This window comes from Cynocephalus volans, chromosome 5 (genome assembly GCF_027409185.1).
Source record: "Cynocephalus volans isolate mCynVol1 chromosome 5, mCynVol1.pri, whole genome shotgun sequence".
Taxonomy (NCBI): Eukaryota; Metazoa; Chordata; class Mammalia; order Dermoptera; family Cynocephalidae; genus Cynocephalus; species Cynocephalus volans.
This window is the reverse complement of record NC_084464.1, coordinates 20,020,793-20,036,034: the sequence shown is the minus strand read 5'-3', so window position 1 is coordinate 20,036,034 and position 15,242 is coordinate 20,020,793. Positions and strand designations below refer to the sequence as shown.

The 15,242-nt window shown below is 43.0% G+C and overlaps 1 long non-coding RNA gene across 3 annotated transcripts; it reads left to right on the top strand.

The window, feature by feature from the left end:
- The first annotated feature begins 7,367 nt into the window (after window positions 1-7,367).
- On the top strand, window positions 7,368-13,064 carry LOC134378613 (uncharacterized). 3 transcript variants are annotated; one of them, XR_010023661.1, is made up of 4 exons: window positions 7,368-7,479; window positions 8,488-8,562; window positions 8,881-8,957; window positions 9,931-13,064. It is a non-coding gene; the product is annotated as an uncharacterized LOC134378613 (long non-coding RNA). The 3 variants fall into 3 exon arrangements; XR_010023662.1 differs by having other exon boundaries at window positions 7,368-7,718; window positions 8,494-8,562; XR_010023660.1 differs by having other exon boundaries at window positions 7,368-7,718.
- Window positions 13,065-15,242: the final 2,178 nt, after the last annotated feature.

Sequence of the window (15,242 nt, the reverse complement as noted above, 5' to 3'; positions counted from 1 at the left end):
CCATATGGTGGCACTACCTTCTTCTCATGTCTACTGTAACTGTCTGACCTCTGACTAGAATGGACGCCCAGGAGGACAGGGAATGTAGTCTCCTTGGTTCATTAGAATATGGCCAGTGCCCAGAAAGTGACTGCACATAGTGTTGCTTCACATATGTTTGTTGAAGCAATAAACCCCAACCAATGCCTTCCAAGATATCTGGGTGCATCTGTAGCCCTCTGCCGGCCCCTGGTCTCTGTGCTTTGAATACACCCAGAAGCCTGCAAATAGAAACTCAAATTTCCTGTAAAAATGTGAAAACAGGGAAGCCCAAGTCAACGAGGTCAGTGAGGGTGTGACAGAGACTTCCTCATGGGGGGGCAGGAATCCTGAGTGAGGACGACCGTGGCCCCTCCAGCAGACCTTTCCACAGGGCTGGACTCAGGAGCAGCACTTTCCATGGGGGACCCACTGGAGCTTGTTCCTGTTACCACCCACCGAACACAGGTGGAAACTGAGGCTCAGAGGGGTGTGGTGACAGTCCCAAGACTCACAGCTGGGAGGCAGCCGAGTGGCACTGTGCGATTGAGGGGCAGAGTGCTCACCTGAGGAAAAGCAGATCCAGCACCTGCTGGGGAGCGGCAAAGCTCCTATAGTTTGAAAGAAAAGTGTGGACGTAGGAATGGTTGCCATCCAGGGCAGCGGGCAGCAGGAGTGCCACACGCTTCTGCACCATGTCTGTTGGGAAAGGCCACACCATGTGGGTAGCATCTGGGCTCAGCGAAGAGTTGTCTCCACTCTAGGACAGGACAGGGGAGAGATACACAGTGACAGCACCGTGAACCCCCAGGACGGAAGGGGCTGGAGGCCAGTCTTAACCCCAGGGAGGACATGAGAAGACAGCCTGAGGGCCCAGGGTTCATGTACAGGGTGGTGGTTGCCACCCCCACAGTCCCCTTTCACCCTCCAGCCATGACCTGAGGTGTGAACACACCAGGACCAGCAGGTTTATAAACACCCCACCCTCTGCCCCTGCCCAGGGAGGGTGTCCCATGTCCCCATTCCCCACACAGTCAGGAGGAGGGTGTGTGGTCACCCAGGGAGGCTCACAGTGCTGGCCTGGCCTGGCCCACCCTCCCCTGGGACACCTGACTTTACCTTTGGGGACCTCCTGCCAAAAGGCCACAGGAGCCCAGGGCGAGGGCTGAACCAGCGCCGGAAGCAGCGGACAAGCCTCTCAGCACAGGGCTTCCTGGGGCTACTGCCCCGGGACCTCGGGATACAGCACAACATCTCACTCTGCCTGTGGCCAAGTGAGCTGGGGAAGGGGCTGTGTATAGAATGTGGGTGCCAGGTTACCGAGTTCCGAGTTCTGTTGGGGTCTGTCGTCAAGCAAGTGAGGTCACTTCCTGGTACCTCAATTCCTGAACCCCTCCTCTGTGTACAAGACCGCAATTGCCCCTCTGGGTACCTGACTGCTGACCCTCCTTCCCCATGAACTCTCTCTATTGCCCACACTTCCACCATCACTGCCTGACCACACCCCTGTGCAAGGCCTGGGTGCAGCCAAGGTCACAGCTCGGAGGAGATACATGTAGTTTCAGCCCCGGCTCCTGCTTCTTATCACTTATGTGACCCTGGATAAGCCACTTGACTCTCAGGACCTCCCCAGTCTCCCCTTCTGCACAGTGGTGATCATTCTAGCATCTCCTTCCTAGGGATGTCATCAAGCATGTGTGAGAAAACATCTGTAAAACCTATTGCCAGTGTAACATGTAGCTAATGAACAAGACTAGAGATAACATCCATGACGGTGTGGAAGTTAGCATGGAATATGACTAACGACAGGCCTGCGTCCTGTCATATAATCTTGAAAATGTTGCTTTTGCTCTAGGCCTGTTTTCCCCGTCTGCACCATTCAAGGGTTGGAATTTCATGCATTCACATACTGCTTTCCTCCACAAAACCTTACACTGGCTTCATGTGTATTTCGGTTTGTACTCAAGTGCCACATCTCTGTCTGTGTGGTGGGAGATTCCTCAGTGGCTCCCAGTGGCCCCCACCATCTGCTGCACATATCCTCATGGAATCCCCTGCCCGGGAGTGGGGACTGGACTTAGTGACTCACTTCTAACCAATAGAAAATCAAAAGTGAGAAGATGTCACTTTCAAGATGTCATTGTAACGTGCCTGTTACTCGAGTCTTGTGCTCTGTCTCCTCTGCTCTCTCTCCAAGTATCTACCATATGGCAAGCATGGTGCCGAGAGCTGGACAAAGAGCTGATACAGCTGCACCCTGGTTTGGGAGATGATCCCAACATAAGGAAGAAGAGAAGACGTGCTGTTGGGTGGCTGCCATTCTAAGAGAGGAAAGGGTAAAGTGAGACAGGAGGCCATCAGATTATTCTAGATTAGGAAGCTATCTGAAGGTGGTAGGAAATGAACACCATGTCCAGAGATGAACCAGAGGCGTTTGGTCCATTAAGATGATGGCAACATGTAACTTATGTATAAGATACACTAAGAAATACTACTCACAAATTTAAATCCTATTTTCAAAATCATCGAATGACAGGGATGAGTGCTCATGTTCAATGCAAACATAACTATAATTGAGGAAGATTCCATTTTTGGAATAACTTTATATCTACATTAGATGAAAGTATGCAGATACATTCAGCAATTCTTTTCAAATTGTATAAAATATCCATTGTGGACATAATCAGGGTTCCACCCACATACTTTGACTTCATACCCCATTTTCTTTACACCAGACACACATCGCTGTGATGTAGATCTGTTGGTCTCAACGCTTTCCCAACCCACAGCCTACTGGTCCTGGGAGATAGCAACTGTGTCACTGTTTTGTGCCCAGAGTCCAGGGCCTGACACTGGGCTCCATAAATACCAAGAATGTATCTTGGTGTGAAATCTAGCCCATTAAAAACCTAGTGTGGGTTGTGTAACTAAAATCCTGTATTCCTCATTTGTATTGTTTTCTACATTTTTTTTTTAACTTTGAAAGCACATTTCACTTTTATTATTGGGTAAACGATTTGTGCTCTGGGCTTAGAATACTCTATAATAAAAATGATTATTTTGGCAGAGATTGCAGGTGGAGAAAGAACCAGGGAGGGGTTACATTTTCATAAATTTTTGAGTTAAGAATTAAGTCTTGGAAGACAGCATGCCTGGAAAAAGCTTGAGACAAAACTCTGAGACTTAATTTGACTATTTCTACTTCAATTGAAAGAAGTTAGTGATTTTTTTTGGAAAAGAGCCAGAAAGTAAATATTTTAGGATTTGTAGTATACATATGATCTCAGCCATAACTACTCAATTCTGCCAAGATAGCCTGTCAGCAGACAGACCTAAACACAAACAAAAGCATAAGCCAGTGAGCAGGATTGTGTTCCAACTGAACTTTATTAATTGATGCTGGACTTTGAATTTCATGTAATTTTTACATGCTATGTAATGTTACTCTTCTTTTGATTTCTTCCTCACCATTTAAAAATGTAAATGGACCATCCAAAAATAGGTAGGAAGCTGGATTCAGCCGACAGATAGTTCACTCACACCTGGTATATAGAACGATTAAAATAAAAACACAATTTTGTCCTAATCTATATTTTTTTATCCAAAAACATATGAATTGCAAAATATTAACTATTATACTCTATATACTCTTTTAGGATAGAAATTAATAAAATATATTTTTAAAGTACATGAAACATAAGATGGCTTTAGTTACCATAAAATTTTAACGTAAATATTAATACCTACTTTTCTTGTTTGTTTCTGTGTGAGGTGTTTTTGTTATTTACACTAATGGAACTATAGGAAATTGTCCTAGGTCAGTTCAAAGGGAGAGAAATTTTCAATCCCACCCATGTTTAGCACTCTTTGAAGCGCTTAATGCTCAGTTAATTAGTGGCCGCCGGATGGAGAAGGCTATTTCTTCGTGCGCGTTGGTGTGTGTGCATGGTTGGGAGAGTGAGAGATGATGTTATGTGTCAGACCTCTCCGTGTCCCTTTTAGATGCCACTAGCTCATTCACTGTGGGTAATGGACCGTGAGATACTTATGTGTCTTCTGCCTGGCTTCATGCTTGATGCTTCTGATCAGACACAGCATTTCATTTCCAATATCACAGGTGACAGAGTAAATGCAGAATGTTTTGCTGCAAATATTAAAAGATCCAGAGAAGAAAAGATAGTTCTACCCCTAAGTATGGATTAAAAACAATTGAAAACAAATGGCTATTTTCAATTCTTTGGTCTTGTTTAAGTTTTATATGTTTGATATCTGTTAGTTATCACCTCCACGTATCTAGGGATTATTTGCCTAGGCTGCCAAAAAGGAAAAAAGGAAGAGATATAGAAAATAGGCTGCTAAGGATTTAATCCAGCTTCATTGTGAAACCATAATACTAAAAGTGAACTTTTCACATAATGTTCATTGATAGTTTTATCTGATAAATACCCACTTGAAATAATAAACTGATAAATCATCACAATAGGAAAAGAACTTCAATCATCTATGCCAGCCTTCTAGACTACAATTATTAATTAATCGTTTATGGAACAAAAGCTCCTAAAGGTGGCTTTTAAAATTTTATTTTCTATTGAAAGATTGCACTGAATTGAGGTGGAAGTCTGAAGCCTAGGAAAGAATACATTCATTTTGTGCTTTTGATTGACTGAAATTTTTTAACCCTCTTACCTAGAGGAAGAGTGCCAGTGTATTTTCCCCAATCATCTGTTCAGAAAATTCCACACATCCTGCAAACTGTACTTGAGAGAAACTACAAAGTTTTAGAAATCAAAAAACCCCAACCCAAAATAAAACAGAAAAATGCTATTATTAACATAAAGCAAAAATTATTAATGCATTCATAAATTGCTTCAGGATGCCTCCCCACCCCACCTCTTACACACAACCACCCCCCAAACTCCAAGCTTTCTTCTGTATCATATTTGAATTTTCTTTTTCCAGGAAAAGCAGAGTATTCTGAGTGTGCCCATAGTTAGAATAGAAGCTTCAATTGTTTTCCCCTGTGGCAAGTTGACAAACAAGAGCGTTGCTTTCTCCTGTCTGCTGTAGATGTCTCCATGGGAGCACTGTTTGTGCAGAGAGCACACTTTCCAAGTTTGCCAGAGCAGATCTGTTCATCACCAGCCAGAAGGGCTGCCAAAGCAATATGCTTATGTTCTACATAATGCAGGAACTGGCTAATAGCTAAAAATAATTTATAAAAAGAATATTTGCCCCTAAAATGTTACGAATACCTGTGGTGAGTGGGAAGTTGTTTTCTTTTGTATTTACTGTGTTTTATCTAATAAAAGGAGGAATCATAAGCAATCAGAACATTATGCATGCAAAAGGCTGTTTGACCTTCGCCAGTTCTATTTTCTTTCTTCTCCCGCACATTCGTTGCCTTTTAAAATTTCTCCCCTTGCTTTCTTCTCCATTTCCTTCACCAGTTTCCCTTTCCTAGTTCTCTCTTCTTTATTTGGTCTTTTATCTTTCCTGTACTCTCCTCTTATTCTTCTGTCCATTTCATACTCTCTTGGGATGAACAATGGCTTCTGGCTGAGGCGTGGCTGTAAGAAGGGGACATTTTAGAGCTAATGTATCTCATTAAAGACAACATAGCAACAGAAGAAAGAGACAAGTACAGGCCTCCTCGTGGCCAGGATTTCTTCCTTCTCCCAACAGTGTGGTTCATTGAAGTAGCTCCACAGCCTCATTAAGGTAATTTTTGTAATATTTCTATCCCTAATTTCTTTTCTTCATGAAAAGATGAAATTTCTTTTGAGTTCTTTGGGTTCTCCTATTTTCCCCAATATTTGCTGGCAGTGGAAATCCTATAAATCAGTATAAAGTTCTGACAATTCTGCATGCCACCAGTTACGTGTAATGGTTTTGAGCTGCAAGCATGATTCTTTTTAACTAGGCTTTAACTTTAGTGGAATTTGAATTTGACAGTCCCAATTCATGTGTTTCAACGTTTGAGCAAAACAGCCGTCTTTGAGTTCTAATGGAATGAACATAAAAAAATTAACCTTTTGCCACAAAAACACCCTATTCCAGGCAAAAGCTTTCATGCTGTTTTGAATCAGTTCTATGTAATTACAGTAGAATGAATAGTTCTAATATAACTCGTAGAGTGATGAAGGAGGTTATGGGAAAAGGATGTAAACCCAGGCTTCCTTACTTATTCTGTGAAGTGCCATCAGTAAGTATGGGATATTGACCTTGAACTCAATTCCATTATCACATTTTAAAAAATATTAGTTGTAATCTGTTAGACATTCACCGTATACCTATAAATAATGAGGCACTTGTGGCAAATGCTTGAGATTTTTCATTGCAATTATTTTTAACTTGTAATTTTTGAACTAACTTGTCAATTTAAAAAAACATCTTCGGTTAACCATCAATAGTCAACAAGCTTTTCATAAATCTTTCCCTTATACGTTTGGAAAAGAGAAAACATGTATAGGAATAAAATGTTTAGTTTTTAAATATTTAATATTTCCTTTTGACAATATTAAATCTGTTAACGCCATTGGCCAACTATCAATCGCTGAGTGTACAAAACCTGGCTCAATAAAATATATTTGCATATAATTTGCTTAAATATATATATATTTTTTGACCGGTAAGGGGAACGCTACCCTCCGCACGGTGTGGTCTGCACCAGGCTCAGCCAGTGAGTGCAGCGGCCATCCCTATATGGGATCCGAACCCGCGGCCTCGGCGCTATCAGCGCTGCACTCTCCCAAGTGAGCCACGGGGCCGGCCCCCAAATGCTTAAATTTTATTTATTTATTTTTTGTTGTTGTTTGTTTTTGTTTTTGTGACAGGTAAGGGGATCGTAACCCTTGGCTTGGTGTCGCCGGCACCACGCTCAGCCAGTGAGCGCAGCGGCCATCCCTATATGGGATCCGAACCCGCGGCCTCGGCGCTCCGCCGCTGCACTCCCAGCGCCGCACTCTCCCGAGTGAGCCACGGGGCCGGCACCAAAATGCTTAAATTTTAAAGTTTATTTAAAAACCTTTATTCTTTTTAAAAAAAATATGTGTCTGTACCACTCGGTTGTAGCTTTTTTAGTAAAGTAGTTTTTGGAGCGATCTTTGGTCCACACTGGACCGTTCTTACGAGTCACTTGTGCTGGCACTTCCATCAGCACTGGTGGCCTCCACTCCGGCCTGGCCCGGCTCACGAGCCCTCCTGCCAGGCCGAACTCAAACTCTGCGTTGCCTGTGGGACCGGCGCTGGTCGCCCGGTCTGCGCCCCGGCTGGTGACGGCGGAGGCGGGGATTTTTCGCCCCAAGCCCCGCCCCGTGCCCCGCCCCCGGGACGCCGGCGCGCGTGCCGCCGTTTCCGGCGAGACCTTGAACCCGGCCTGGGGGGTCGCACCTGCTTGTCCGTCTGCGCAGACGTTCGGGAGAGCGGCTCGGGTACCTGGGAAGTGTCGTCATCGTATTTTAGGTCAGTTTTGCCTTTTCGGAGTTACTTAGAGGCTTCTCTGCCGCCTGCTTTGCCTCCCCCGATCCGGGCGGGGCGTGGGGCCGCGTCGCCGGTGCTTTTGTCGCCGCTCGTTGTCCGCGTCCGTGGAGTGGGTTTGAATCCTGCGGGAACCCTGAGCTCCGGAGGCGGGTGCTTAGCCGCGGAGCGCGGTGCTGATTTGTGTCCTGGAGGTTTTATTGCTCCATGTCTTGAAAAACAAGGTAAGTGCCGCTTTGAATTCACACCCCTGGGCACGACTCCAAGGCCCTCGCCCACCCCCAGTTTTTATGGAAACTTAATTCTTTAAACAGAGCAAAAGGGGCGTGCGTTACTTTCAATCTTGTTGGACTCCCTGATACAACATACGTTTTAAAAGAAAACAGTTACTTTTCCAAGGGTGCGGTGTCACGTGCAACTATGACTAGGGTTTCCCTGTAGTACTTTGTCCTCACCTCCCCCTTTCCCAGTCTAACTGTGATTTGGATGCAGAAGGTTCTAATGGTTTACAAATGTTGAGTATTTTAATAATTTCATTCTTGGAGCAGGGGTGAAAAGCAGCACCTCTATTCCCCCCTAAAGAGACACTAAAATAGTTGATTTAAAGGCACAGGAGTATTCACTTTCCGATGTAGTAATAACTTAGGTAACTGGGGAAAGGGTTAATACGTCGCCTTTCCAGAGCTGGTCGTTGAATCTTGCTCAGTTTCCCGTGGGCCTTTGTTACTAGAACTGAGGGCATTACAAAAATGGTTGGTATCTGTTCAGTATTTACCACGGGCCAAGCACTTTCACATATTACCACGCTTGAATGCTAACAACAGCCCCAGGAAATTGGTACCATGGTTATCATGGTGCAATGAAGGAAACCAGGGTTTAGAGAGGGTGGGTAGCTTGCCCGTTACTTCTTAGCTACTAAGGGCTAGAGCTGGAACTCGGACCCACTTCTTTCTGACTGTTCGAGAGCTGTGCTTTTAACCACCTTTGATCTAGCTGCAGGTGCAGGCCTGGGGAAGTCTCCTGTCTGGACAGTGGGAAGAGAGCAACGCAGAAGGACACCGGCTCACTGTAAGTGCACAGTAAACAGGAACAGAGTAGCCAGGAGCTTCTCAAATCCAGAGTTCCTTTCCCCAGCTGAAAAGAGCTTTGAGAGCAAACTGCCTCGGGCAGCATGGGGTGTGGGAGGAACACTGGACAGGCCGCTGGGGACTTGGGTTTGCGTTCCAGCCCTGCCACTGACTAGTCATCCAGCCTCTGTAGGCTTTGTTTTCATTTGTAGGGTGATAGGATATGTCTGGAATGATGATTTTTTTTATCCCATCCTATGATTATGTGGTTTGCTTTTAAACCATGACTGGCACTGATTTCTTGCTCTTGCCTTTTCAGAGTGCCTTTTCTTTGGTTTGGCTTTAGCTGTGCAGCACTGATTGCTTCTGGTGGGATCATTGGCTATGCAAAAGCAGGTAAGGTTTTGTAGGTTCTTAGCCTCTTGGAGAGAGTCCTCAGGGTCCCCAAAGAGCAGTCCCACTTGAGTCAAGTTTGCCATAGGCCGTCCAGCTTGAGCGCAGGGTTGGTTGTCAGTCCTGTAGCTTCTCCTGCACTCACGTGTGGTTATCTGGTCGAGCCAAGCCAGGCTTCTTGTCCAGTCACTTGTTTTTGCCTCTTTATCTAAAGATAGGCGGAGGTGGTAGTGAGTTATTATCACTGACTGCCATATATTAGCCTGGACCCTAAAGTGCCATCTCTGGGCTCTTCAAGTAGGAGGAAACCTCTAATCTTCACATACTCGTTTTTTGAAGTCTCCTCATTAAACTAGGTAGAGGCGTGTCAGTGAATGTGCTTGTATCTACCTCCTCCACCCCCATCCTTATCTGCATCCCCACCCCAATATGCAGTAGGGGTATGTCATGCACTCTGAAATGATCACTCTAATTGCAGCATGGAGAATGAATTGGAAAGATCCAAGATCAGAGGCAGATAGTCTAAAACCATGAGGCCGAGACAGGACAGGGGCCACAAGGATGAAGTGATATAGACAGATTTGAGGGATATTTAGGAAATAGAATGAACAGACCTGGTTACTGATTGAATGTAGGAACCAAGTGGCAGTGATTAGTTAAGGATGACACTCAGAAATCTCAACACTTTCAGAACACGAGCATGACAACAGAAAAAATGGCAAAGGTCAGACAGTGAGAATTCAGAAACACAAATGGCAGAATAAAAATAGACGTATGAGAATTATTATTCATGTGAGTTGTAATTAAAGATATCTACATTTAAAAGGAATATAATTTATCTATCAAATTGTATGTATTAGATTAATATTCAGAAATAGTAAATTATTTTTAAGGCTCAATTTTAGGAGTGTGTGTCATCTGGACGTACAGTTAAATGAGTGGTCATTTATCATTCTACGTTTATTCTATCTGATAGATTCAACTAAGAAGTCTTGATTGGCCACCTACGATGTGCAGGAACCATGATAAGAGCCAAGGATATAAAGTTGCATAAGAACCTTTCCTTTCTCAGTACAGTGAAGACACCTGTATTTTTTTTTTTTTTTTAATGGTGGTTGTTATTCTGAGTTCTGGAGATACAAGAATGAAAAGACCTGTTCCTACTCAACAACAATGACAAAACCCAATTAAAGAATAGGGAAGTGACTTGAAATAGACATTCTCCAAGGAAGACATACAAACTAACAAGCTGGTTAAAGGGCAGTATCATTAAGCAGCTATCAGCACAGGGGCTACAAGAGGACAATGGAGGGGCAAGTAAATCAGACTTGGAGGAAGGGAAGAAATTTCAGAAAAGATTATACTGCAGCCAAGGTTTTTTTTTAATTTTGGTTCTGAGGTAAACATGAAGAAGGATGTTAGCCATTCTACTGCAGAAACTAGGCAGTGATACAAAAACAACTGTTTTTCGCTAAACTCTCCAGTCTATAGACTTCTCCAACTGGGCAAATCAAGACTCTGCTGACAGAGAGATTTCTCCTAGAGAGCATGCAGGGGTATAGGTGCACGGCCATCCAGTGGCAAGATGGGGGGTGCCAATCAATTGTTTTTCATGTGCTCCTTCTAAGCCACTACTGGAAGATTTGGAGGCTTTTGAGGGGAAGGAAATGACCCAAAGTTAATCAATGATGGTGGCCAAAAGAGATGGGCAGAAGTTTTGTTTAACGCCCCCCAAGGAGAGATGCCACCTATATTGCATATGTGTTTTTCTAAGGAGCACTAACTAATATTTGTGCAAGTCTGTGTAAGTATACTCTGTGATGTTCGCACAATGATGAAATCACCTAATGATGCATTTGTCAGAATATGTCCCCAAGGTTAAGCATCATATGACTATACTTAAAAATAGTAAAGATGGTAAATTTTGTGTTCCATGGATTTTACCACAGTTTTTTTTTAAAAAGACCTGTCCTCTATCTTCGGACTGCTTATATTTCTGTGCTAGTAAGGTGACTTACCAATCCTCCATCCAAGGTCTTTCACCGCTCTTCTGTTTAGATGCTTCATCCCCACATAGGTGAGATGTCTTCTGTGTGGAAGAAGGTTTTCTGCCTCTTCCATAAACATGCTTCTTTAATTTACAGATCAGAGACCAGAGGCTTAGTGAAGGAGACTTGCTCAGTGTCAGAAAATTACCACAGAGCCCAGGAAGGCCCCGATGCTCACTTGAAAGCATTGTTCTTTTTCATCTGGAAGGGGCCTTTGATTACACTGTCCTCAGCACTCATAGAGCCATCAGCTCAGACAAACGCACTGGCAGTCAGTGCCAGGCAAAATAGCATGATCTTACTCCAGGACCAAACTCATCAGGGCCTTCCTCCTAGCTCTTATGTTCAGACAAAGCAGGTCTCCAGGAAGAATGTCTCATTCCCCAAATCCTCTTACCGTCTCCTTGAGATGGAGTTCAAGAGCTCTCTTGGCTGTGCATCCCCACCCCAGCCTTTATGCTGGTGGTAGCAGAGTCAGAAGAGAGCCACCACTTTCTCTTCTTGAGTCTTCACCACTTCTTTGAGCAAGTTGCTCAGAAATACTCAGAGCCACTGAGGCTCAGAGTTAGAAACAGAGATGGGTCTTCCTCCTTCTTTGAATAATGATATCCAGAAGTGGTCCATCTTAGAGGGCTTGAGTGCCACCAAGATACAGGCAGGAAAGGGGGGAAAGAGAGAAGGACAGGGGGGAGGGAGAGATAAAGAGAGAGCCAACGTGAGCTTTGGAAATGAGCTAGTAATTTACAAACTCTGCATCATCTCCATCTGCCTCTCTCTGGGAGTTTCCTAAATGGATAAAACAATAAGATGGTGAAACTGTTGAGCTGTTCCTTCCACAGCCTCGCTGGCCAGGCTGACTCCAAGTGTTTCAGACAGATGTGCACCAGGGCCTCCCTGTCAGCAGGAGTCCTTAATGCCTTGTGCCCTGACATTTGGAATGCAGCCAGAGTCGGGTTTATTGGTACTTTGTAGGTCACTTTGATTCTTGTATTTTTAGATTTACTAACAGAAATAGCTCCTATTGTTATCCCTGCACTCTTTATGGATGGCACCATATCATGGTGTGGAAGAAAGAAAATAATCTGGGATCTGGTCAGAGTCCTGGGTTTGTGATATGATGTGCTGGTTCTAAGGCCTCATTAAGCACGTTATTCCGCCCTTTGAAGACATAATGTGTGTATTGTAAAGTAGATATATGGGTAATGATTGCCTCAAAGGGTCGTTGTAGAAATGAAATGAAGCAATCTATAGACTGTACATTGCTGTGCAGCTACTATACAAGCCAGAGGTGAAAACGTGGTCATCATACCAAATCCAGTCTGCTCTGTGCCTTGCTTAGCCTGTACACTTTAAAACCATTTGTATGCCTTTAGACCAGCTTGTAATCTCCAGATGCCACAGTCCCCACTTCTCTATATTGCCTCACACCCAGCCTACTGTCTACTACCAACCTCATCTGGAAAGTTTGAGTCTGAGACCCAGACATCGAACCTTAAAGGCAGGCAGCATTCAGTAATTCAGAAGAGGCATCTTACCTGCAGCCAGCAGATCCAGAAGTGGGACTGTGTGAGCACAAGAAGAAAGAGTCTTCAGTCTGAGGCAGCCTCAGACTCACTGGGCTAATAACAGTGATATAAAAAGTTAAGAGTAGTAAGTTATGAGTTTGCAATGACAAAGAAAATGCTCCTGTAGACTGGCTTGCCACTATCTTTATAATGACAGTACACTATATATGACACATTGCTACAATTAGAGGTTTGTTTGGTCTATACAGTACTGGCACTAAAATATATAAATCAATAAAACATTAGTCCATGCTAGAAAGCCCAGAAATAGAACTTAGCATACATAGGAATTTAGTATCCAATAAAGGTGGCATTTCTAGCTGGTGGGGAGATGATGGATTTATTTCCTAAATAACACTAGGGTAATTTTTTAACTGTTTGTAGAAATACAGTGGCTTTACATTGTACTCTTCACACTATAAACCAACATAAACTGCAAATGGATAAAAGTATTAAAATTTTATATTAAAAAATAAAAGATCCAGAAGAAAATATAAGTGAATGTTCTCATCTGTTTTCATGTAGAAAACCCACTTCTAAATATAAAAGTAAAAGAAGAAACTGTAAAGAAAAACAAATTATAAGCTCAACTACATGAACATTTAAGTATTTCTAAAGATCTAAAGACATCACAAGCAAAATTAAGAGAAAACAACAAGCAGGAAAAGAGGGAGGGAGGGAGGGGGGGAGAGAGAGAGAGAGAGAAAGAAAAAAGAAAGAAACCCAGGACCAGGCACACAGTGATGAATAAAACACACAGGATCTCTACCTTCATGGAGTTTTCAACCCAGTGGGGAAGACAGACATTAAAATCAGGACCACCCCCAAATAAATCCTTATCAGTAGTGATAGGTCCCTCTGAAGCCAAAGAATGCGGAGTCATACTGGGAGATCTGAAGTTTGATGGAACAGTTGAGGAAGGGCTTTCTGGAAAGTGTTATTTGTGCTGAGGGCTGCAAAGACATACGAGTGCGATGGAGGGCCGGGAGTAAAGGACTCAAGACGAGGGAAGACCTCTGTGCCGAATGTCAGAAGCAGCAAGAAAAGCAAAGAGTCTGGGGCACACATTGGAAGTGGAAAATCGAAGAGGAACTATTGGACAGGTAAGCAGGGATATGTAGGCTGACTTAAGAATTCTGTATTTTTAAATGTAATTACAGGGTTAGTCTTTGATTGAGTCTTACAAATCAGCAGGACAAGCACTAGTACTTCAATAGGCAAGTGGACAAAGCACGTAATTCACAAAATAGGAAACAGAAGTGAATGTAGGAGAGACAGAAGGTAATTAAGTGACTGACTAGGGTGGAAAGAAGAGAAAGGGACTGCGAGTGGACGCAAGGGATGTTTTGGGATGAAGGAAATACTTTAAAGCTGGATTGTTGTGAGGGTTGCACAACTCTTGTAAATTTAATGAGAAATCATTGTACTGTACATTTAATATTTGTGCATTTTATGGTATGTAAATTATACCTCCATAGAGCTATTTTATTTTATTTTTATTTATTTATTGTTTTATTTTATTTTATTTTATTTTATTTTTTTAAATAGGTATGTTTTTTTTTTTTTAATTTTATTTTGTCGATATATATTGTAGCTGATTAATGCTCCCCATCAGACTTCATGAATACGACCCCAAAAGCACAGGGAACCAAAGGAAAAATAAACAAATGGGATTATATCAAACTAAAAAGCTTCTGCACAGCAAAAGAAACAATTAAAAGAGTTAAAAGACAACCAACAGAGTGGGAGAAAATATTTGCAAAATATACATCTGACAAAGGATTAATATCCAGAATATATAAGGAACTCAAACAACTGTACAAGAAGAAAACAAGCAACCCAATTAAAAAATGGGCAAAAGAGCTAAGTAGGCATTTCTCTAAGGAAGATATCCAAATGGCCAACAGACATATGAAAAAATGCTCAACATCACTCAGCATCCGGGAAATGCAAATCAAAACCACATTGAGATACCATCTAACCCCAGTTAGGATGGCTAAAATCCAAAAGACTATGAACGATAAATGCTGGCGAGGCTGCGGAGAAAAAGGAACTCTCATACATTGTTGGTGGGACTGCAAAATGGTGCAGCCTCTATGGAAAATGGTATGGAGGTTCCTCAAACAATTGCAGATAGATCTACCATACGACCCAGCTATCCCACTGCTGGGAATATACCCAGAAGAATGGAAATCATCAAGTCAAAGGTATACCTGTTTCCCAATGTTCATCGCAGCCCTCTTTACAATAGCCAAGAGTTGGAACCAGCCCAAATGCCCATCATCGGATGAGTGGATACGGAAAATGTGGTACATCTACACAATGGAATACTACTCAGCTATAAAAACGAATGAAATACTGCCATTTGCAACAACATGGATGGACCTTGAGAGAATTATATTAAGTGAAACAAGTCAGGCACAGAAAGAGAAATACCACATGTTCTCACTTATTGGTGGGAGCTAAAAATTAATATATAAATTCACACACACACACAGACACACACACACACACGCACGCACACAAACCGGGCGGGGGGGAAGAAGATATAACAACCACAATTATTTGAAGTTGATATGACAAGCAAACAGAAAGGACATTGTTGGGGGGGAGGGGGGGAGGGAGAAGGGAGGGAGGTTTTGGTGATGGGGAGCAATAATCAGCCACAATATATA